We start from the raw sequence: 23,695 nt of genomic DNA on the forward strand, positions 1-23,695 counted from the left end.
TCTCCATGTCTGACACGTGTGCCCATTTGGCATTGTCCATCCTGTCGTTTGCTCCGGTTCTAGAGCTGTACATTTTCTAGCGGTGGCTGAACATGGTATAGTAGGCTAACGTCGGTATCGAGCAGTAACAGTAATGGTATTTACGTGCCGCTTCTGGGCTCTGGGTTGAGACCGCGTTTTCACTTACTTGCAACGCAAACGGAGAATGCGATTTTTGATAGTCTCTCGAGAGACTGCGCTAGGTGTTTAGGGATAGACTTTGTCAGTTCCCCCTGGGATGGTGGCCTCTCAAATAGTTTGTGATTCCTCTAGACGTTTCTACAGTAGAAGCCTGCTTCGTGGCTTAAATCCAAGCTAAGGAAACGAGTTAGAGGTCTGATGCAGAACTGCGAATTCAATGAAGGGGAACACTACAGTACATTGCACTGTATGTGTGAGGAAAGCTGCCCCCATCAGTCCCTTGTCGACCGAACAGAGGACTGTAAAGGATACCGCCAAGAAACTTAAGGATGCTGGTTGGAATCCAGCTCCAAAGAAGCCCCTTTGGGTGTTATGTCATCAAAAAGTAAGAACAGCGAATCTCCCTTTGATCAAAAGCGCAACAGAGCTGTTTTCTGTGGAGCAGGTTTCAGACCCGTAGACCTGTTTTATTTGTAGGGCAGGGCGCATTCCCAAACGCGAATCTCCTGTTTTAGAAATGCTTTGGGCGGCGTGAAGTGAAAATAAGAAGTGGTCCCCAGAGTCACATGGAAGCAATCAAGTGTTTCATCCGTGCTGTTTCAAAGACTGCCCAAGAGCTTTCCTTTCACAGAGGCGCAACGATTAATGATGGGGGTGCACCCTTCAATGCGCCTTACGACGCTAGGGAGTGATTGAGACGATTCGTAGCGTGTGCTCATTTCTCTCTATTCCCCGTGTTGCAGTGGTAGGATGATGTAACTTACTGCTTCGACACGTAACGGCATTATAATCAAGTGCAGGAGCTGAGGGCTTTAGTTTTGTTTCGTTTTCCATGGCGTTCGTAAGCGCGCAAATCAAAGGCAATTCCTGCGTCTAACACGAACGTAAATGCTTTTGAAAGTGCAGTGTGGTGCAGCTTGTAAAATCCTTGTCCACATTTGTGGTTTGTTGATGTTTGTTCTGTCTGCCAAAGTTGCATTTTGACATCCGGACGGGGGGACTTTATCATTTGAACGTGAAGCCAGCCTTAAACCCTCTGAGGCGTGTCTGTCTGCCGGCACGTATCTTGTGAAAGGTATTTTTTTTGAACGGAGAGCAGCTTTAAAAAGGTTTCCGCAGCCACCTCGCAGTCCGTGTTTGATTATAGGAGGAATGCGGCGCCAGCGGGCTTTTGTCGTGGTCGAGTGGTTAAGGCGATGGACTCGAAATGCGTTGGGGCTTCCCCGCGCAGATTCGAAACCTGCCGACTCCGGCGTCTGCCGCACGTCGCCTTGTGCCTGCGCGAAAGAGGCGAAGTGCCGCTTCTCCTTTCCTGGTACTATAACAACGCGAAATCGCTTGGACCCGCTGCCACGGAAATCAATTCTTCAGATAACCACACATTTTACGTTCGCACCTCTGGTGCTCTACTTATGCCTTTGAAAACCTAATGAATAAAGCTGAAAGAACGAACACGATCTGTAGGTGCTCGTAAAGCACGCAGTAAAGAACTGTTAACAGCAAGGGTTTCAGTGGGTTAACTGAGGAGAAGGCGTGATCGCTAATTGTTGACTTTTTATTTGGTGTTAGAAACACTCTTACTGTGCATGACGTGCAACAAATGTAGCCACAGAAATTGCACCAGGCTTTCATGACGTTAGGATTTGTTTGTGCAACATCCGAGAAGAGTACTTGTGGCTTGAATGTGAACTGTACGTGCCCGCCCCCTTTCCTCTGTAGTGCATGAGTTCCTCCCGGCATGCCCTTCGTCATTGTTCTGTCATCTTGTATTTAAAGGGTTGTATTTCTGCTGCTGAAAATAAGCAACGGTTTTCTCACAACGCCCTTTGTTCCCGACGGAGCCCTTGTCTGTCATGAAATTCTTCAAAACCTCAAGCTAGAAGAAGAAGAAGACGACAAATATGAAGCGTTACAGCAACGACATGCCATGAGACGATCGATAACGATTTCCATAGGATCCCCGCGGTTGCCTGGCAATCGTCAGCTTTGCGCAGTGGCAGTATCGTAGCCTGTGAGGTTTAGCCGAGGCGCGATTATTGCTAGTTGAAAACTTTTCCCAATACCCCGCTTCCACCGGTTTGCAACACAATCGGTGAAGGCAATTTTTGACAGTCTCGTCAGAGACTGAGCAAGGTGTTTAAAGGCAGATTTTGTCATGGTGACATCATGGTAGAAAGAAACGAGCTTGTTACGTCTCCACAGAAACGCTCTTTAGCTCTTTCAGCGTTATACAGAGAACAGCGTCTGTCGAGATCACTTTTGAGTCAGCGCGAAACGCCGTGTGCTGTCAGTTTGATTTCGTATTGCTCGTAGCGGCGCCCGGCTTTTGTCTGTGAAACGTTAGGTTGCGCTTCTTCATACTGCATCTTCGGCATGAGTGGAGCTTTTTAAACGTCTGTACTTACTGCGCCCCCTAAGAAATCGTTTGTCCCCGTTCAAAAGAGATTGTGCGATGTCCTGCAGCGTTCGCAAAGCAAACCTTTGACAGTTTGAAAAGAGTGTTTCGGCTCGGGAAACATCATGACCAGTGTCCTGCATGTTTTCTGTGTATAGCTGTCTTTTAAAGCATACAGAATTCATTCGAAATCATTGATTTCTCCAATTAACAAGGGTCCCTCTTTTAACCTGCGAGAAGCATTCTTTCAATGTAACAGATTTACTCCGGGGAAAGGATTCAGAGTCCGGAGTGCGGACTGATGGCGCACGGAGGGTCCATATACTGTGGATCCCTCAGTGATCTTCCGCGTATTCAAACCGCCAGCATGTGACTCCCCTGTCCCCGTGACCTCATTGCTCTGCTCTCTCCTCTGTGCAGCCGAGCCCGATTCACGGTAAAGTTAAAAAAAAAAGATGCCCTCAACGTAAGATTGACTCTGGAGCAAGGATAGATGTTACCTTTTTATCACTGAACAGGATGTATGTGATGTGGCGACTAGGTTCAATTTTGTATCCTCTTTAAAAGATTAAGGACTGGGGTGAGCGTGATTTACCACCCTTTCAGCTAAGAACCCGACGTGCGCACCGTTTAAGCTGCCTAGACTCGGCCGTTTAACTCTTCTCCATTAGCAGGGTTAAGGTTAAAGAAAAAAAACATTGCTGACTTCTTTTTTTTTTGCCAGCCGCTAGCGCTGATTAGCAAGGTTTGTATTTCAAGTTTTGCAAGTTGCATCCATTTTAAGAAAAACAAGTCGCGTTAAAGACAGGAAGTGAATACTTGCATTTAATTAAGTCTAGCCGTAGGCGGTTGTCCATAATGACCAGTTCTGTTCGAGAAGACGGAACAAAAAAGGCACCACTGGGATTCAAACCCAGGGTCTCCTGTTTACTAGACAAGCGCTTTAACCAACTAAGCCACGGCGCCCCGAGAGTGCTGTCCTTTTGCAGCCACTTGGACACACCACTCAGACACATCTGCATTGCAAGACTATGTCACCACTCAGACACATCTGCATTGCAACTTGCTCCGCCTGCTCGCTGAGCAAGTTGCCACCTTTACATACAATAGCAACATCGACACCAAGAGAAAGGATGACAAATGGCTTTTATCTGGAACTTTTCATGTCCAAGGAGCTCAATGTGCTTTCTGTGTACAACAGGGCCACTGAACTGCACACTGGCCACTGAACCACAGCAGTGGCTTGCTGGCTTGACATCTCCCAAGGAAAATGTTGAAATCGCATGTGGAACAGGAAAATGACCCTCGAGTACGAGGGAAAAAAAAGAAAAAGATCATCTGGAGTGCGCCAAGCCATGTCCGGACAGCCTAGCTTACTCGACGAGGTGGCCGAGTGGTTAAGGCGATGGACTGCTGCTCCATTGTGCTCTACACGCATGGGTTCGAATCCCTTTCTTGTCGCTCTCCATGTCTGACACGTTTGACGTTGGCCATCCTGTCGTTTGCTCCGGTTCTAGAGCCGTACATTTTCTAGCGGTGGCTGAACATGGTATAGTAGGCTAACGTTGGTATCGAGCAGTGACAGTATTTACGTGCCGCTGCTGCCAAGTGGCTCTGGGTTGAGACCGCGTTTTCACTTACTTGCAACGCAAACGGAGAAAGCGATTTTTGACAGTCTCTCGAGAGACTGCGCTAGGTGTTTAGGGATAGACTTTGTCAGTTCCCCCTGGGATGATGGCCTCTCAAATAGTTTGTGATTCCCCTAGACGTTTATACAGTAGAAGCCTGCTTCGTGGCTTAAATCCAAGCTAATGTAACGAGTTAGAGGTCTGATGCAGAACTGCGAATTCGATGAACGGGAACAGTACAGTACATTGCACTGTATGTGTGAGGAAAGCTGCCCCCTTCAGTCCCTTGTCGACCGAACAGAGGACTGTAAAGGATACCGCCAAGAAACTTAAGGATGCTGGTTGGAATCCAGCTCCAAAGAAGCCCCTTTGGGTGTTATGTCATCAAAAAGTAAGAACAGTGAATCTCCCTTTGATCAAAAGCGCAACAGAGCTGTTTTCTGTGGAGCAGGTTTCAGACCCGTAGACCTGTTTTATTTGTAGGGCAGGGCGCATTCCCAAACGCGAATCTCCTGTTTTAGAAATGCTTTGGGCGGCGTGAAGTGAAAATAAGAAGTGGGCTCCAGATGCACATGGAAGCAATCAAGTGTTTCATCCGAGCTGTTTCAAAGACTGCCCAAGAGCTTTCCTTTCACAGAGGCGCAACGATTAATGATGGGGGTGCACCCTTCAATGCGCCTTACGACTCTAGGGAGTGATTGAGACGATTCGTAGCGTGTGCTCATTTCTCTCTATTCCCCGTGTTGCAGTGGTAGGATGACGTAAATTACTGCTTCGACACGTAACGGCATTATAATCAAGTGCAGGAGCTGAGCCACGGCGCCCCAGGAGTGTTGTCCTTTTGCAGCCACTTAGACACACCTTTAGAAAAACATTTTGTTAACAGGCATTCTGCCTCAGCCTAAACACCTATAGCTTGCAAAGCGCATGCTATTAGACAGGCACCTCTGCAAGACCTTAAGAGTCTCTTAAACTAGTGATAGTAAGGTGTTCCCAATGGGCGATGTTCGGCTTTCAAATCATCTCTCCGTGGAAGCGCCGAGATGCAGCTGTTTAAGGCTTAGAAGCAGCTGACTGTTTTACTACCTAGCTGATCACTGTCAGTCAGGGAGCTTAGAGGTGAAAAGCCTGTCTGAGAGACAATTCGCCGTTGATCAGTTCAATATGTTCCGTACCAGCTCGGCGCACCCCAGATCATCTTGGTAGCCGTGTAGCTCATATGAGTGAGAGCGTGTGTGTGTACCACCGTGATTGGATGCCGGCCCTTCTCAGGTCACAGTAAACCTTCTGCTGCCTAACTTCCCTAATTTTTCAAAGAAATGTTTGTTAAATAATGAAGTCATAGTTCTATGGGATTCAATCATAGACCGTGTGACATGGAAGTCAGGAACCTAACCCACAGCGCCAACAGCACAGTCACATGCTGAGTGCTGAAAAAGCACTACAGAAACATTATCGACAGACAATGTACAGTGTGTACTATTCTTGTGTTGCGGTACATGAATATAATTATATCGTTATTAATTTCTAATTTATAACTTTACTTTATAAATTTATTAACGTTATTAATTAATTTCACGACGCACAGACAGGGCGCGGGGAGCCGCCGCCTGCAAACACAGCTCCAGGCAGGACTCCACTCCGCAGGAGCCGCAGAGCAGAGGAGATGGGCAGAGACCTGAGCTGCTGTTGCTGCAGACGCTGTCTTTTCTGCTGTCGGGGTAGGAGTGAATGTTGAGTTGCCCTTAGAAATGAAGCAGAGCACTTCAACGGCACGGGTGTGTGTGTGTGCGTGCGCCTGGTGAGTCTGGGAGAGGCTTAGCCCTCTTCCATTTGCTACTTCAAAGTTGTACAACCCATTTGTATCTGCTAGGCGGCGCAGTCGTCGTGCACAAAGAACGCTTTGAAAAGCGTCAAAGGCAAGTCATTCCGAGTTGGTCGTTTGTGTTTTCCGTTCAGACGCGAAATGCTGAAATGATTTCTCGGCTCCTCGGTTGTCATTTCTGCTCCGTAAAGGAATCACAGCACGCGTCGCCTTCCAGCACGCTGGGTCGGGACACGATGCCGGGGGTCGGAGCGTGCGATGTCTTCCTCGTTAGTATAGTGGCAAGTATCCCTACCTGTCATGCAGGAGACCGGGGTTCGATTTCTCCGACGGGGAGTAGCTTTTCTTTTACCTCCTTAGAGAAAGAACTGCCTTTCACTTCTCTGTTTTCTAACACAGCGTCGTGCACCTTTTCATTGCTCTCGCTTTCAGAGCCTCCGCACGGCACACGACTCGACATCAGGAAAGCACATTGAAGTGAAAGCAGGGAGCGCTGCGACATGCACTGTGCAGATCCCGCCACACTAAGAGGTGAGTGGGTCTGTTCGATGCACAAAGAACGCTTTGATAAGCGTCAAAGGAAGTCATTCCGAGTTGGTCGTTTGTGTTTTCCGTTCAGACGCGAAATGCTGAAATGATCTCTCGGCTCCTCTGTTGTCATTTCTGCTCCGTAAAGGAATCACAGCACGAGTTGGCTTCCAGCACGGTGGGTCGGGACACGATGCCGGGGGTCGGAGAGAGCGATGTCTTCCTCGTTAGTATAGGACCTGTCACGCGGACCTGTCACCTGTCTCCACCTGTCACGCGGGAGACCGGGGTACATCAGGACGCGCATTGAAGTGAAAGAAGGATGCGCTGCGACATGCACTGTGCAGATCCCGCCACACTAAGAGGTGAGTGGGTCTGTTCGATCACAGCGCTAGGCGAATCCCCAATCCCCTTTTGTGCGTGGCGACAAAAGAAGTCTGTTTCCACCCGGTTTCGAACCGGGGACCTTTCGCGTGTGAGGCGAACGTGATAACCACTACACTACGGAAACTGTGGTAAGATGTGCCCAGCGGCCCAGCGCTGAGCTTCGACAATGCAATTCAGCTGCTTCCAGTGCCTTTATTGGGGTGCGCTGATGGACCATGCTCTCTCTCCAGAGACCAGCACGCCTGTCATGGACGGAGCAGGAAAGACGGCGCCACATTCTACAGCCCTCTCCACTCAATCGACGAAATCGGGCTACTGAAGTGGAGAAAATCGCCTCTCCAGAAAGTGCAAATATCATCTTGGAGAGTATAAATCCTATTGCCGAAGGTCAGCCCTGTCTACCAGACTAACCCTCCCACCTCCTGCAGCGATGGTCAGCTCGTCTCACACGCGAGAAGTTTCGGCTGGAAACAAGCGCCCCCTCTTCTCGCACGTTTTGCACGTTGAGTAGTTTTAATGCGGCTCCTTCGTACACAGTGCTGATCTTTTGGAAAGCAGGAGGCAAAATTGACATGTTCCCATACCGGGAGTCGAACCCCGGCTGCCTGGGTGAAAACCAGGAATCCTAACCGCTAGACCATATGGGAGCGAACAACCCTGCTGTTCCGGGCATCATGCAAGCAAACTACATAAATATGAGAAAACACGCAAGAGAGTTGTCACTCAGAGTGTCGAAGGGTCGATGTATACTGGGACTCAGTTGAAATGCAACGTCAGGACTTTTCCGAATTATGTCACACGAAGAGAGCACAGCCTTTTCCGCCCTGCCACGTGTGTATCGGTAACTCGCCGTGATCGTATAGTGGTCAGTACTTTGCGTTGTGGCCACAACAACCCTGGTTCAAATCTGGGTCACGGCAGAATAGGGGCGTCTGCTTTTACTACTTGCATGAATGAAGGCAAAAAAAAGCCAATCGATGTGAACGAACGGCGCTTTACAGAGGAGTACTGCCTGACTGGATCGTTGATGAACGACAGAGGCCACTCCGACCTCTTCTCGGGTTTCTTCAATGACTTACTAAGGATCTTCTTCACATTCGCCAATGCAGGGGAAGCCAGTTACACCAAAGCAAACGCAGGAAAGTGCATTTCAAGCAGAGACCAGGAGGGACCTGTTTACACCAAGTGGTCGGAGTATGGAACAATGCACCCAGCCCTGTTGCTGGAGTCGATTCTTGATTAGATCTTGGGCTCACTAAGAAGCCCCCGCTGGGTACTAATCTTTCTGTTGTTCTCGCAGGTGTTGCGCTGCTTTTGAGCCGACAGAGCTCGTCTTGGTCTGTCGGGACAGCCCAATTGCAAATGATCGGCTCCAGGTACAGAAAAAACGTGCGTTTGGTACATGAGTGCATGAAGGCACCGGAAATACATTGGGAACAAATGACTGGTGGTTCAAGACCTCTGTGAAGTGCAGGAGCGTGCAAGAAGAGGCTGTTTTCCCCCGGTCTCGAACCTGGGACCTTTCGCATGTTAGGCAAACGTGATAACCACTACACTACGGAAACCCGTAGGGTTTGTTGCTGGTGTATCGCTTGCGTTTCGGGCTGAGAAAGGGATGCGTCATTTTAGGCAGGGGGCGCTGGAGAGAGGAACAAAGGGAGCGATGAAACAAAATGCCGAAACCCGGGATCGAGCCAGGGACCTTTAGAACATACTCTCACGAATCGTTAGAATGTGTGCGTTTGATCATCAATTGCATAACAACCACATTCGTTCGACTTGAGCCATCAAGCTCATAGTTTTCAAATCTTGAAAGCTGTCATTGAGCACATCATAGTCTGCAGTACGCCCCGTAACTTGCGTACTTCAACAGAAAGAAGAGCAGACAGCTCCATAAATATGCGAGGCGCAGAGAGTGCAAGGCGAGCCGCACACGTTTCGGTGGCTAAGAGAGGGCAGTTTTTGCTTCTGCATTTCCTAAGTAAGGACGCATGACAACAAGCGATCGCGGTGCTCATTTACGACATAGTGGTGATGAGTTTTCAGTACATGTTCTTTTGAACGAGCAATGAGGTTGCTGCCTTGGACAGCTGACTGCACGCTCTCATTGTGCCACGTGATGAGTATTCACCAGGCTCGTTCAGTCATTAGTCACATTCCATCGTTTGCCATAAGCAGATGCTGCAAGGTGATGTGGATATCAGTTCCCAGTCTTGTGGACGAGGACAAAAAGAGCACACAAGGGCTCAGCCGGGAGTTGAACCCAGGACCTCCCACACCCTAAGCGAGAATCATACCCCTAAACCAATGAGCCACGGCAGCACTTTCTATTTTATCCTGTCAGCGAGCTTGAGGACGGGGGAGAGGCGTCATTCATCAATAAGTCAAGAAAGCCGCAATTACACGACTGCCTTGCAGACGAAGGGCAGTGAACTGCACCCGGTAAGAGGGGAACAAGCGGCACTAGGCGACACCGAGGCATGAGCCCCAGCGAGGGGGGTTAGCTTGCATGGTACAGCGCTCGCTTTGCATACGAGAGGTAGCGGGATCATTTCCCACGTCCTCCAGGTGTGTGCTTAGAGCTTGATGTGCCGAAAGGTGTCCTTTAGCCTGTGGTCACACCTTGCATGGAGAGTGTCATGCAGCTGTCAATCATTTCGCAGCCACGCCCCCTCTTCATCTTCTCTCTGCCTTAAGCGTCTCCGCCACTCTCTCTTGACATTTCATGTCAGCATGTCAGAAGTCCGAGTGACGTTTTTAATGGCTGAGTGAGGGCACGATGCTGAAGCAGAGAGGCCACTTCAGCCAGAGAGACTTGTGCTAGGTGAGATCTGAAAAACGGACTCGCAACAGAAACAGACCAAAAAAGTATCGGTGAGATCAAAAGGCAAATGCAACATCCAGCAGAGGGCGTCTAAAGATTAGGGAACGGGCGACTGAAATCCATATGAGGCAAACTTTCCGGCTGTGCACTGCAGCTGGCCTCGTTGGCGTAGTTGGTAGCGCGTCAGTCTCATCATCTGAAGGTCCTGAGTTTGATCCTCACACGGGGCAGGGCTGCTTCCTCTCTTGCTCTTTTCAAACACTTGCGGCAACTGTTCGCTCATAACCACATCTGGAATGCGTGACCTTTACACGGGGGAGAAGCAACGCCGCATCCCTTTTCTAAAGAACATTCACATTCAGAAATAAGTCAAGAAATTTGCCATTACGTTTGCTGTCAGCCTGCCCATGTTGCCAAAGAAAGATTCACTCGGCGTCAACATGACAGAACAGCAATCACTTGAAAACACTGTTCCACACTCCGTAAGCAAGAACTTCAGTGTTTGCAGTCACCCGATATGCCGATAGTCAAAGGAGCACAAAACACGAAGCGTCAAAAGACAAGATGAGTTGATGGAAAGAGCGTTGAATTGATGAGCACAAAAGTTCAGCTCGTACAATAGGCAACGAAGGTCCCGGCATCATCATCGCACTTGAAAGGACTGCCTTGCAGACTAAGGGCAGTGGGAGGTTGCTGTTTTGAGATGGAGGCATTGGGATGGTGGGCCGAGATCTATTCTTCTTAAGGAATTCTTCATCGTGAAAGATCGGTCCACAGGTCATCCAAAGAACTTACAAATTTTTGGGACTCTTCCGGAAGGGAGTGAAGTGCTCAAACACATGACATGCCCCCTTGATCTCACATGCACAATTCTGCTGCAACATGCACAGCTACCGTCCACACCAGGCAGTGGGGCTTCAGCAGAATTTGCTACGCCACCTGCAATTACATATCCAGCTGCACACATATACATGGCCCCTCTGTCCTTTTCAGGATCTCAAAAAAAAGCATAGCGTGGTTTTCCTGCAACCTGATTGACCGCATCTCCCTCAGAATGTGCCCCGTTGCATTCATTGCTGAAGCAGGACGGAGGCTAACGGGCATGCCAGAACAGTTAGGCTCAGCGATCTCTCCAAAATATTGTGGTTGTAGTGGAAGAAATATGTTTTAAATTGTACCTTGGTATTTCAAACTCTCTCTAGAATGTTATCCATTTCTATTTTATTTTGACAGGAACTGGCTAATGACACTAGATGAAAAGAGAAGAAAGAAAACACAACGTTTCGGCCGTGGAGCCTTCTTCAGGTGTGAGGGCTCCACGGCTGAAATGTTGTGTTTTCTTTCTTCTCTTTTAAGCATGGAATAGACCTATTACTTGTTCCTTTGCAGCCTACGCATGCTGACACAGCTCCCCACCTGAACTGCTAATGATGCCTGGTAGTTTGTGGTACTTGGGTATTGTCTTATGTTTGCTCAAACTGCATATGTGTGATTGCATATTTTTGGGTATTTTCATATGTCAATATTTAATTCACTGACATTCCTGTATGCTTGGAAGAAAGGTAGATTGGATTTGGCACAGGACGCCTGCCCATATTTGTTGATCATTGTTGACCTGGAAAAACAATGATAAAAAGTGTATGAAAAAAGCTCTCTCCAATATTTCCCTTCTCTTCGCCATGGTTACACTGCCCGTTCTTTCCGTCTTTTGTCCTTCTACAAAGATTCCAGGGCTCTTTTTCCACCATAATATCAGAATTTTTTTTTTCTCTTTTAAAGGCTGTAGGTGGGGTGTGATGGACTGTACCACTATCATAGAAGATTTTTTCAGGACACATCGCAGTTCCATAGTAGAATTTATCAATAGTAGAATTCCATAGGACATTATTTACCAACATATTACCCAGTGTGAGACTCTGCCAGTAAACCTCAGAGCATTGAGTTCTCCACTGATAAAGATGGCTGTCTGAAGTCATGAAATCCACTGCTGGGATGCCTGAGAGACAGTAATTGAATCTTGGCTGGAATTAGGCTTTCTATAAGTGTTGATCTTTGGGAATTATGTGGTAAAAAGGGAAAACTCCTTTACTTTAGTCACTTTGAATGTTCAAATGTACAGAACCTGCAAAACTAAGCAATGAAAAAAATCCATCACCACTCTCATGATAGCATAACTCATAGTCTCTGCTGTTATGTAACAATACACACTTTCAATTTTCTTATCGCCTGTCTCCAGAGAGAATGTTGTTAGTGCTGATGACCTTGAATTAGACCTTGTTGACTCTGTAAAACAATCTTCCTCTGCTTAGATTTTCACTCAGATTGATTTTGTTCTCAGATTATTCCTGGCAGGACTGAGTTTCCAGGAAATGAAAAGTGAAAGAAAAAGTACAGAAGATCAGCCCTTGAATATACAACATTGTGCAGTGAGATTGTTAAATGTATTAGCTGCTATCCTGTGCTAGAGCCTGTCGTGGTAAGCAGTGGATGACAGGATCTAGCACAGATACTAATGAAACACTGTTAATGAAAGATAAAACACTTGAGTCTTATTTTAGTTTTCCATTTCCCTTTCATTTGTGATGTACTGTACAACAGGCCACAGAACATGCACAAAAACAGATATGCACACATTCACACCAGGCAATGACAGTCTGCCCAGTCAGAATCTGAGCTGAGGTATCAGAATTCTGAATTCCCTGAATTCTGTCATGGATCATCCACAATAAGGGCAATGTTTGAACACGAGAATCCCCAGGAGAGAGCCTAATAACATAAATCTTGGAGCAAAAGCAGATGATTAACTTCATAGTTTGTGTGGTTGAGCCAAAGTTGAGCATGAGGATATGTGAGTCACCATTCTTAGAAATGGATCCAACTTCAGACAGGCGTCAAAAGTAAGAGTATACAGTGCTGGGGCAATGACACTTCAATGATCAGAAGGATAACAAGAGTTTTAATGCATTGAAATTGATTTTCTGGTGATGCACACTGTCATGGAACTATTAATTTTTTAAGGATCACTTACTGACGTCAGACAGCTGCCAATTCTCCAGACTGGAAGGATGAACAGTTTATCCCCCTAGGTACCATATTTCCATATTTCGAAGCATTGGAATAATACATGTCATACAGCAACATAAAAACAGGAAGACAAGTATCACAGCCCCTATAATCGGTGTTAGTAACTTAAAAGAAAAACATTCCCCCTGGCTCAAACAGTGATTCTAACCAGGAGAGAAAAGCCGGTGTATCTTTTATGCCTCTCTCTTTATTCACCTTGTCTTTTAGTTCTTTCAAATGCTGAATAGCGAGCGTAAGATTTCCGTAATCATCGTCATTAGCTGGAATATATGTACAACAGGAGTCTCCTACTAAAGCATAGACTCCTCCAGATGCTGCATTTTGAAGGTCCAGTACGAACCTGTTCTGAAGTGCCATTAATCTAACTCCCCTTAATTCTTGTTTGATAGCGTCTAAGCCTTCTAACGTGATATTAATAAAAGAGTACATTTCATAAAAAGTCGCATGGGTGAGGCTGTAGAATGAGGCTTAAAAGCACATATATAACAAGATGCATTACATTTCTTTAACTTTACAGTATGATTTATAAATTTATACCACAAATTACTCATATCCCCCTCATTATCAGTTTCATTCAGCCAGTTTGTATACAAAGAGGCTTCGTGTTTAGATTCTTCCTCTTTTGGGGTGGTGACAGGCTTCTACATAAAAAGGAAAAAGGCTGTGCACATCAGTCCCAAGCAGGTTATCCCCATCTGTCCTTGTGGAGACATCACTCCTGCGCTTTGCTCAGTTCGTTTGTGACCTTTTTACAGTGGGAAGCATGAATCCAGGGCACCATTTCTGTGACCTTCACAGCAGTGGCAGTGGTCAGCAGCACCTGGTACAGCCCCCTCCACCTGAGTGAACACCATTTCTTTTTCCTGAAGTCTTTCACCAGAATCCAGTCTCCTTATTCACTCATTAGTTCTTACAGCACAGGTAAATCCCTGTGGGCTGGAGCCCAGCATAATCTTAGGCTTTTTTGGTCAACATTGGTCAACAGATTGGTCAACAACTGGGTAATAACTCTTAGAAAAATCTACACATTGTTCCCCTGCCTCAGCTGTGACGTTTTGCAGAACAATTCTAGCTGAAGTTGTAAAATTTCTCTTTGTTCCGTTCCTGCAAAACATCTTATTATGAACAAACAAACCACAATAATCATTTGCATCTAGGGGAATCACTCCCAAGGGTAACCCCCTTTAAAACTATATTGTTCTACCCATCAGGTTCTGCCACTAGATAAGAGAACCTTTCCCATGAAATCATTTTTTGACCTTCATGATCCTTTCAGGGCGTACAATTAGCACAGAAGCAGCAGCTTTAGTCCACATGTTTTTCAAACAGGATATTAACGATATGATCATAACGAATAATACCAGACCCACAAATATGTATTGAACCAGAGACCCTCTCCATGTTCCTAGCACAGACTGTAGCCATGCACCAATGCCCCAATCATCTGGATTATAATTATGATATATATTTTTCTTCATCATAGATGTGCTTTGCTAAGTCCTAGCAACCTACAATACTACAATAGGGAATTAGCAAATTCAACAATCCATTCGTCCAGCTAAATTCGTCCCTCCAGGAAGTTTCATTGATTGGCCCGTGATGATATCAAACAGGCTGTTACACAGTTCTGTTTGATCCAGCCCGCATCCCATGGCGTTCCTTCAGTCTGATGTCTAGTCGATCTTTCAGAGATCTGTTCCTTCATTCCACTGTTCCTGCAGACTGAGGATGATCTCAGTCCATCTCACTCCGAACAATGCAGCCACAGCCTGACACACCTTCCCCGTGAAGTGTGTTCCTTGATCATAATACAAGGGGCAGGGCAGTGCCCACCGAGGGCTTATCTCTGTTATCAAGTGTTTGGTAGACACAGAGGCAGTGGCAGCAACCCACTGGGAAAACAGATTATAAGAGCCCAGGTTTCCCTTTACAATTTTCAATTTCCCAGGTTTGAAAGGTTCCTCAGGAGCAGGCCTTTTGAGCTGTTGCACCCGCACCTGAACTGAGTTGAGTTCCTTTGATAAACATTACATCCAGATACCACATAAGTGGTTACTGCTTCAAACCCGGTTCTCACCCAGTTTTGGGTAACCGGCACACCATTTGACTCCCACCTGGGTGTCCAACAGAGTGCATTTGTCGGGCTATAAAGGGCATTAGGCTGTGAGGGCATGCAGGGCGTCTGGTGTGCTGTCAGCTCCACACCCCATCATCCTGCAGCCCCATAATCTTTTCTAACCATGTCCATTTCTCTGCTTCACAGAGGTCTCAGACTACTGTTCTACAAGTATTGCTCACCTGACAGTTGCATCTGCAAAGTTGTTCCCTCGAGTTACTGGAAACATTTCTTTATTATGTGATTTACACATTACCACAGCTACTTCAGTCAGTAGCTGCAAACCTTCTAATAGTTCAGAGATAAACCCAGCATTCTTAACTGGAGTCCCTGCCGTGTTGAGAAAATCCCTATTCCTCCACCACCATCCAAAATTGTGGCATGCACCAAATGTATATATAGAGTCTATATACATATGCAGCCATTCAAAACAAGCGGGGTATGCTGCGGTATAACACGGTGGGAGTGTCGCAGTATACCGCATCATACCGGACGCAAATTAGATTATGTTAATAGTATCCGGAATCACCTTGTAAAATCGCCAGGTGGAGCTAATAAAGGTTAACCTCTCCTGTACAGCATTTGAGCTGTCACCAGAAAACGTCAGTTTTGAATCCTGATCACTGCTGAGGGACAATCTTTATTCAATTAAGAATTTAAGGTGTATACTCTTTAGACTTTTAAATTTAAACAGTGTATTACAGCATGTTAATCATTAAACATTAAAAAGGCGGTATATTTTATAAAAGCAAGATTGTTCTGTTGGACAAAAGTACACAACCTACCACCTTTATCATAAATATTTTAATTATGCAGGAATATTTTATGCATCAAAGTCTTTACTGAAGATATTACTAAGAGTATTAATAATGAATGACCTTGGACAAGCTGTAAGCTCAAAGTATTACCCTGGTCCACATTCTTTGTAACCGTCTTTGTAAACGAAAAGAGTTTATTTTTTCATTGACAAAAAGTAACACCACAGCATTTAGTTGATCCGATCACGCATTCATTTCCAATCATACAATGTAAATCTTGAGAATCTCCAATTCACCATGCCTTTCACATGCTCATAAACGATTTTAATTTAGGAATATAAACATATTAATGTATGTAAACTGTACTGTATATTGCTGGTCTTGGTAGTTTAAAGAAAAAAATACACACCAGTATTCCATTTCTCCCTAAACATTTTAAGCATCAAAGTCTTACATGTTGTTATTTGGGAAACATTTTTACGTGCTCCTTCTGACCATATTAGGATTATATACTTTGTGAAAAGTGATAGTATTTTAACCTTTTCTGTGAATTCGCTTGTTATCTAACAAATGCATACTTTTAGAATTTGATTAACAGGGAATATAATATGGAATTGCGTATCTAAACAACTTAATAATGATATAATTATATTAATGTACTGTCTGGCGGAATAAACTGAAGAGGTTAGTTAATGCGACACGGAATTATTAAGAATTATCACCTCTTTTTACACTTGATAACAAATGAGAACATTCCACTCAGTGGGATGTTATCTCAAGCACCTGCTAATTCGTTTTACACCACTGGACGACAGGAGAATGTGACTGTACTGTATCTGTACAGAATGTATCTTTCAATCAATACAGTAATTGATTAAAATCGCAATCGTGTGTTTAATTAAATGCCTTTTTTGATTCACAATCTGAAAATGAAAACCGCGGTAAAGTCACCTTGAATTTAAAAAAACGATTTTGGCACGCCTGTAGCATTTTCACGAAACCTCCTAAAGTTATGAGAACACTTGCTTAAGTGTTAACTTTTGAGCTGACACAGTTTTGGAAAATGTTTCCTTCACGCTGCACTGTACAACATAGGCAACCAAGAGTCTCCAAAACAAAACAGAATTGACAGATAGGAGAAAATACCCACTCGTCCTGAAGTCCCCATAATCCAGCACTGAGCGTAAACAAAGTGTCTAAGTAGCGTGGGAATGCTAACCCTAACCCTAGCTGGAGTTTGAGCAATCCAGCACTGAGCGTAAAAAGATGAGTCAAAGTAACGTCTAATCGGGTTAGTTTCCTTAGAGCTGGTTCAGAGTTTGCTCAAGAGTTTACCTTTCACAGATGGGCAAAGAGGAAAGTTGGGGGTGCACGCTTCAAGGCGCCTTACAGCTGTAGGGAGTGATTCGAGACGATTGGTGGCGTGTGCTCGTTCCCATATACCGTACACCCCGGGGTGCAGTGCTAGGATGACGTACAATACCGCTTGGGCACGTAATGGCGTTATATGCAAGTGCGGGACGTGAGGGTTTTCGTTTGTTCGTTTTGTTTTGCTCTGCTTTGCTTTGTTTCGTGGTCAAGAGGCGTAAGGTAAGTCGTAATCCAGGGAGAACACTGGTGGCAAACAGTCCGAGGTGAGAGGCGAGGTCCAAAGTCAAAAAGGCAGAAGGGGAGTCCAATATCCAGAATAAACGAGGTAATGGAAAAAACGCCAGGTAGAGCTCTCAAGGAATAGACTCAATACCGGTCAGCTGGAAGCAGGTAAAGATGGTAAAAATAGCACTGTGTACCGCACGGTGGAGTGTGTGCAGGTGGGTTAACTCGTGCGGCAGCGTTTGTTAATAATCACCCACTGCTGGTGCTGATTAGATCGCTTAAGAGTTGGTCTTAACTGCCTGGCGGTCATGACAAGGTCCTCTTTAAGCTGTGGTTTAGTTTTGCATTCATGTGTTTCTAGAGCAGTTATTTATGGGGGTGGGTGGGTCTTTCACAGAGGCTCAGGACAAATCCCCCGCATGAAAGTCTACTGTGTGCGTTCAGACAGTCACAGGTCAAGAGCCAGGCAGGAGGACAATGGACAGAAGAGCCAACGAGCTAAAAATAAAAGAACGAATATGAAAAAGCCACCATCTTTTTCTTTTTGACATTTTCCGACATTCATGCAAGCCAAGACAAAGTTGCTCGTAGCTACTTGTGGATTCAAATACTCTATCGAGTGCTTTGATGAGTTTTTGCAATTTGATTGTCGTCCTGTCAGCCTGTTTCTGTTTTTTTTTTCAATCTAGTGATGGAAAGTAAGAGGGAAATGATGGAGCAATCAATAACCGCTCCGGAAAAATGGCAGAAAGAAATGGCCCGTCACTAAGGACATTTGTGAAGCAGAGGAGTGACATCACCACAAAGGCGACTTATTCTGCTGATCGTTTTGGTGAATAATGATTGAGGCGCGTTAAGAGAAAGGTAGCTGCGTCAGCATGCTTAGGCTGCAAAGGATAAAGCAAAGGTTTACTCCATGCTGAAAAGAGAAAAAAAGAAGCACAACGTTTCGGCTGTGGAGCCTTCTGCGCCATCTTCTTTAGCGATGGTGATGATGTTTACATTGGAAAAACTGAGACACGCATACCAGAGGGGCTTGAACCACCAACCTTTCAGTTAACAGCCAAATGCACTAACCGATTGCTCCACAGAGACTGACGGCCTTTTGTGCTCCCTACATTTGCAGGTTTATGGTCAAAGAAAACAATCGTTTGCGCTTCTTGTAGCCAGCAATATTTTTTCACTGACAACCAAGAAATTGATTTCATCTTTCACAAAATGTATGGATTTCTTCAAAAACAAGTTATTCCAGAAAGGAAATGAATTCTTGCATTAAACTGAACCAAGCTGTACATGTTTGTCTGAAATGATACATTTGGCACAACAAGACACGGAGAGAGGCACAGCTGGTATTCAGACCCAGGATCGCCTGCTTACTAGGCAGGCACTTTAAGCCACTAGGGAGCACCGCACTTTTACAGACACTTGGACACATCTGCGCTCGGTGTGCACTTAACATAATCTCTGAGCCCGTTGCCTCTTTCCCATTTAATAGCAGAACTGACGCCAAGAGAAATGATGAGAAATGGCATTTATCTGGCACTTCTCATGTCCATGGAGCTCAATGCCCTTGACACCTCCCCAAGGCGACAGAGCTGTGCATTCTTTGGCGACAACATTTTTTCTTTTGTTTTATTTCTATACTTATTGATAGAAAAAAAACGATATGTCATGTACTGTAAGGGAAATGTCTCTTTTCATGGGGAAAGATAGCACCAGCAAATGTTGTGTTTAGAAGAAGTGATTTAACATGACACGTGACCTAACATACCGGAGCAAAAGCTCACCCAGCAAGCCCTGCTTTACTTCTACAGGAGAGAAGTAGAGTCTGCAAGATGTTCAGCTGGGTAGCTATGTCAGCATGCCTCGGCTGCAAAGGAACAAGTAATAGGTTTATTGCATGCTGAAAAGAGAAGAAAGGAACCACAACGTTTCGGCCGTGAGGTCTTCTCACACCTGAAGAAGCCTCACACCTGTTAAAGGTTCCATGGTTTTCTTTCTTCTCTTTTCAACATGGAATACACCTATTGTCTGCAAGATGTGACAATTTCACGGTGTTTTGGAAGAAAACCTTTTTTCTTTTAATTCAAAATCAATCGGAATTTCAGCACGACACATCAACACTTTTTCTGTTTTAAGGAGATGATATTTTAAACCTGATAAAAATAGTAGGAAACACAAGTTTCTTGCTGTGAAAATTTAGATGGGGAAGTGTACTACTGGTAGCAGTGTAGAGCTCTCTGTGGTGGAGTGCAAGTGCATGTTCTATGGGCCAGTGGAGTAATGGATAACGCGTCTGACCTCGGATCAGAAGATTGTAGGTTCGAGTCCTGCCTGGCTCGTGAGGCTTTTAAACCTCTCAGGTTCCTCGGTAACAGGTTGCCGTCATGTATATGAACTATAGAAAAGCATTTGCCACAACCCTTAAATTAGCACGCAAGTGTGGGCTAGTTAACACAGAACTGTATGGAGATCATCTCCAGCTCCGAGCTCAATTGCAATGAAAAAACATGCAGAACAGAACTGGAGAGCAGCTGAATTTGTGCTCAGTAGGGTTGGGAGGACTCAGCATTGCTATTGTTCTAATTGGCATGAACTGCAGGGGATCTGAATCAGAACATGTCAGTTAGTTCGATCATTGCGTCAATATGTAGGCCACGTTAATATAGAATTATTACTTTGTCTGTCTCGTCTTTGTATATAGCTGAATGTCCCTGACAATTTCATGTTAGTTTTTAAGAACGACATTGGTGCTAATATATACATATATAGCATATAAGGAACACGTAAAAGTTGAGTCCATGCTGAAAAGATAAGAAAACCGCCACAAGGTTTCATCTTGGAATAAATCTTTACTTGTTGTTTTGCAGCCTAGCCATTCTGACCTAACTCCTCCCTTGAAATTCCCTAACAGATAAGGGTACGTAACGGCTCATGCGATGCTCAGTTGCAATTTGTCCCAAAACAAACAAGAACAGCAGCTGAGGGTTTGAGTTTGAACATGCACTGTATTAAAGCAGCTTTTATTTCCATTGATAAATGCTAGATATTCCTACAGAGATTCTCCAGGTGAGTAAGCGATTCCTGTTTCTGTTTCTATTTCTGTTTCATATATATATATACAGTATATATATATATGTTACATGTGTCTCTGCAATAGTATAAATGTGTTATACACTATCAGGGGCTGCTTTTTTGTGCACCTCATCTACAACAAGGGTTTTTTTTTCATTTATGTTTGTGGACCTTCACCATTTGAGGAAGTGAGTTAGATAAGAAAGTTACAGGTATGGTGAGCAATGACTGACAAAGGCACGTACTGCGTATTCCTTACAGAAGTGTAAGCAATTTGTTCTAAAAAACACTGACTAAAGTCCAACATCGTTAGCAATCTTATTACTTAAACAGAATTAACATCAATAAACTGTAAGGTGCTGGTACATGCGAGTAGATTTGATCTTCTATTAAACAAAAATGCAATTACAGCTCTAAAAAGGTCAACCTAGACTTCTGTAACAGATCTGTTCAGGTCATCGCTGTTCCTCTGACCTTGTGAGTCTTTGGAATTTTAAAAGGGTATTTTGCTTGCCTTTCATGTGGTCTGTGTACAAGTCACTGTGGCGTATGCGGTCCTACACAGCCTTGCTATAGACGTGACGAGCCTCCGCTATGTTGCAATGGAGAACAGGTTCAGTACGGAGCTGCCGAGAAAATTCAGCTGGAAAGCTCGTTGCAGAAAAGCATCGTTATCTGTGTCCAGCTGCAAAGCGTCCTTCGTGGGTGCTGAAGAATCGATTTCACAGGCTGCGGGTCCAGGCGATTTAGAGTGTTAAAGGTCCCAGCGAAAACGAAACGGCACTTGTCCTTTTACACGCACCCACGCAACCAAATGCAAAGGACGCCGTAGTCGGTAGGATTTGAACCTGCGGGGGGAGACCCCAACGGATTTCAAGTCCGTCACCTTAACCACTCGGCCACAACAACAGCGAGCGCCGCGGCCGCTGCCTTCTTGCTACAATCGAACAGGGAGTGCGAGGCGGCGGCGGCGGCGGAGGCAACTTTTTTCAAGTTCGCTCTCCGTTTAAGAAACCTTTTACGCCATACGTGCAAACACACACACACCTCAGAGGACTTAAGGGTGGCTTCAAGTTGGAATGATAAAGTCTCCCCGTTCGGACATGAAAACAGAACGTTCTTAGACAGAAAGCAATCAACAACGGAGACATGTGGACGACGATTTTAGTCACTGCACTTTGAATAGCATTTTTAGTCCAGTTACAGGAGATGCACCAATGGCCCTTGACCTACGCTCTTACCAATGCCTTGAACATTCAAACAAAACAGCCCTCAAGTCCTGCAGTTTAATATAACGCTGTTACGTGTCGAGGCAGTATTTGACTCTGTCCTACCGTTGAGACACGGGGCGTATATGGAAACGAACACATGCTACGGATCGTCTCTAATCAGTCCCTACAGTTGGAAGGCTCCTTGAAGCGTGCACCCCCATCATTCATCTTTGCGCATCTGTGAAAGGTAGACTCTTGAGCAATGTTTGAGCCAGCTCTAAGGCAACTAGTGCTATTGGACAGACACCTCTGGAAGATCCTAAGAGTCTCTTAACACCACTTCCAGCAGCAAGCTTAATTGTTCACTGGAGGTCTCCCACCCAGGTACTGACCAGGCAAAGAATCACCAGTACATTGAATGTGGAAGTTAATCCTGAAATCCAATTACATATCTCAAGGTAAGACAAATCCATAAGAACATGTCTTAGTATTACTTCATTTACATTAGTATGGCACTGAGATGGTGCTCTTCTTTAAGCTGTGGTTTACAGATGCAGCCATTCAAAACAAGCGGGCGATACCGCAATATTTTGCGGTGCGCTTTACTCAGTCTACCACGACTTACCGTAAATTCTCCTATAGTACCGCAATTAAAATAATAGTATCCGGAATTTCCACAAGGTGGAGCTAATAAACTCATCCTCTCATGTTTGAGCTGTCGCCATCAAAGTCTTTACCGAAGATATTACTAATAGTATTAATAATGAATGACCTTGGACAAGCTGTAAACTCAAAGTATTGCCCTGGTCCACATTCTTTTTTTCATCGACCGTCTTTGTAAAAGTAACACCACAGCATTTCGCAATCACGCATTTGTTTCCAATCATGCAAAGCACAGTAATTTTTGAAAATCTCCTATTCACCATGCCTTTCACCTGCTCATAAAAGAGATCAGTTTAGGAACATAAACACAGTACTGTATGCAAACTGTACTATATACAGATGCAGCCATTCAAAATGGGTGGGGTATTTCGCGGCATACCCCGGTCGGTGTGTCGTGGTATCACGCGGTATCACGCGGTTAATCGCGTCATTTGACGTCATGCTGGAAACTATCCGGCGTCACCTTGTAAAACCGCCAGGGGGAGCTTAACCTCTCATGTACAGCATTTGAGCTTTTAATTTTGAACTGTGTATTACAGCATGTTAATCATTAGTCATTAAAATGTTGGTATATTTTATGAAAGCAAGATTGCTCAGTTGGACAGAAGTACACAACCTACCTTTATCAGAAATATTTATGCATCAAAGCCTTTACCGAAGATATTACTAATAGTATTAATAATGAATGACTTTGGACAAGCTGTATACTCAAAGTATAATTTCTTTAGCACATTTGTACAAGCACTTGGAATCTGTCCAAGCCATACTTTGTCAGGCATTTTGTTTTAGTTCAACGGGCATAAAAACTCCCTTGCTTTTAACAGGGCGTTTCATAATTTTTAACTACGAAAATGATTTAAAATGCGACACTTATCATTCAACTAGAGCTCAAAATATCACAAGGATCCTCAAGAGCACAGCAAAGACTATTTTAAAAGATACTTGTATGAGATACATGAGAATCCAGGCTTTTTTATCAACGCTTTCTTTTCCGTATACCAGATTTTATGGAACCACTTCAGAAGGGTGTCAGCCAGTCAGATTCCAGGAATCGGTACTTTAAAGGAAAAATACACACCGGTATTCCATTTCTCCCTAACGATTTTAAGCATCGAAGTATTTAACTAGCATGTGAAATAGCGTGTGAAAAAGTGGTAGTTTTAAGCTTTTCTGCTAATATAATATGGAATCGCGTATCTAAAGAATTTAATAACGATATGATTATATTCGTGTACTGCGACAGGGCTGTGTAGGGCTGTTTCGCCTCCATCTTCATGCGACTTCCCTTGTAGCCTACTGGTCTACGTGCGCGATTACCAACTCACAGGTTGTGTGTTCAAATCCAGCTGGTGCTGGACTCTTCTTTTAACAAACATTTCTTCGAAAAAATAGAATAGCAATATTATGAACAATCAATTGACTTTT

General features: G+C 44.7%; 6 non-coding genes across 6 annotated transcripts; 2 read left to right on the forward strand and 4 right to left on the reverse strand.

Annotated features, from left to right (window-relative positions):
* Positions 1 to 2,162: 2,162 nt before the first annotated feature.
* Positions 2,163 to 2,304, forward strand: LOC148634172 (U4 spliceosomal RNA). Its single transcript, XR_015933697.1, has one exon. It is a non-coding gene; the product is annotated as a U4 spliceosomal RNA (small nuclear RNA).
* A 1,163-nt stretch (positions 2,305 to 3,467) lies between these two features.
* On the reverse strand, positions 3,468 to 3,541 carry trnat-agu (transfer RNA threonine (anticodon AGU)). The gene has a single exon. It is a non-coding gene; the product is annotated as a tRNA-Thr (tRNA).
* A 3,453-nt stretch (positions 3,542 to 6,994) lies between these two features.
* trnav-cac (transfer RNA valine (anticodon CAC)) lies at positions 6,995 to 7,067 on the reverse strand. The gene has a single exon. It is a non-coding gene; the product is annotated as a tRNA-Val (tRNA).
* A 451-nt stretch (positions 7,068 to 7,518) lies between these two features.
* Positions 7,519 to 7,590, reverse strand: trnae-uuc (transfer RNA glutamic acid (anticodon UUC)). Its single transcript has one exon. It is a non-coding gene; the product is annotated as a tRNA-Glu (tRNA).
* A 2,334-nt stretch (positions 7,591 to 9,924) lies between these two features.
* Positions 9,925 to 9,997, forward strand: trnam-cau (transfer RNA methionine (anticodon CAU)). Its single transcript has one exon. It is a non-coding gene; the product is annotated as a tRNA-Met (tRNA).
* An 11,226-nt stretch (positions 9,998 to 21,223) lies between these two features.
* trnas-uga (transfer RNA serine (anticodon UGA)) lies at positions 21,224 to 21,305 on the reverse strand. The gene has a single exon. It is a non-coding gene; the product is annotated as a tRNA-Ser (tRNA).
* Positions 21,306 to 23,695: the final 2,390 nt, after the last annotated feature.

This window comes from Lepisosteus platostomus, unplaced genomic scaffold (assembly GCF_059453375.1).
Source record: "Lepisosteus platostomus isolate fLepPlt1 unplaced genomic scaffold, fLepPlt1.hap1 Scaffold_40_H1, whole genome shotgun sequence".
Classification (NCBI taxonomy): domain Eukaryota; kingdom Metazoa; phylum Chordata; class Actinopteri; order Semionotiformes; family Lepisosteidae; genus Lepisosteus; species Lepisosteus platostomus.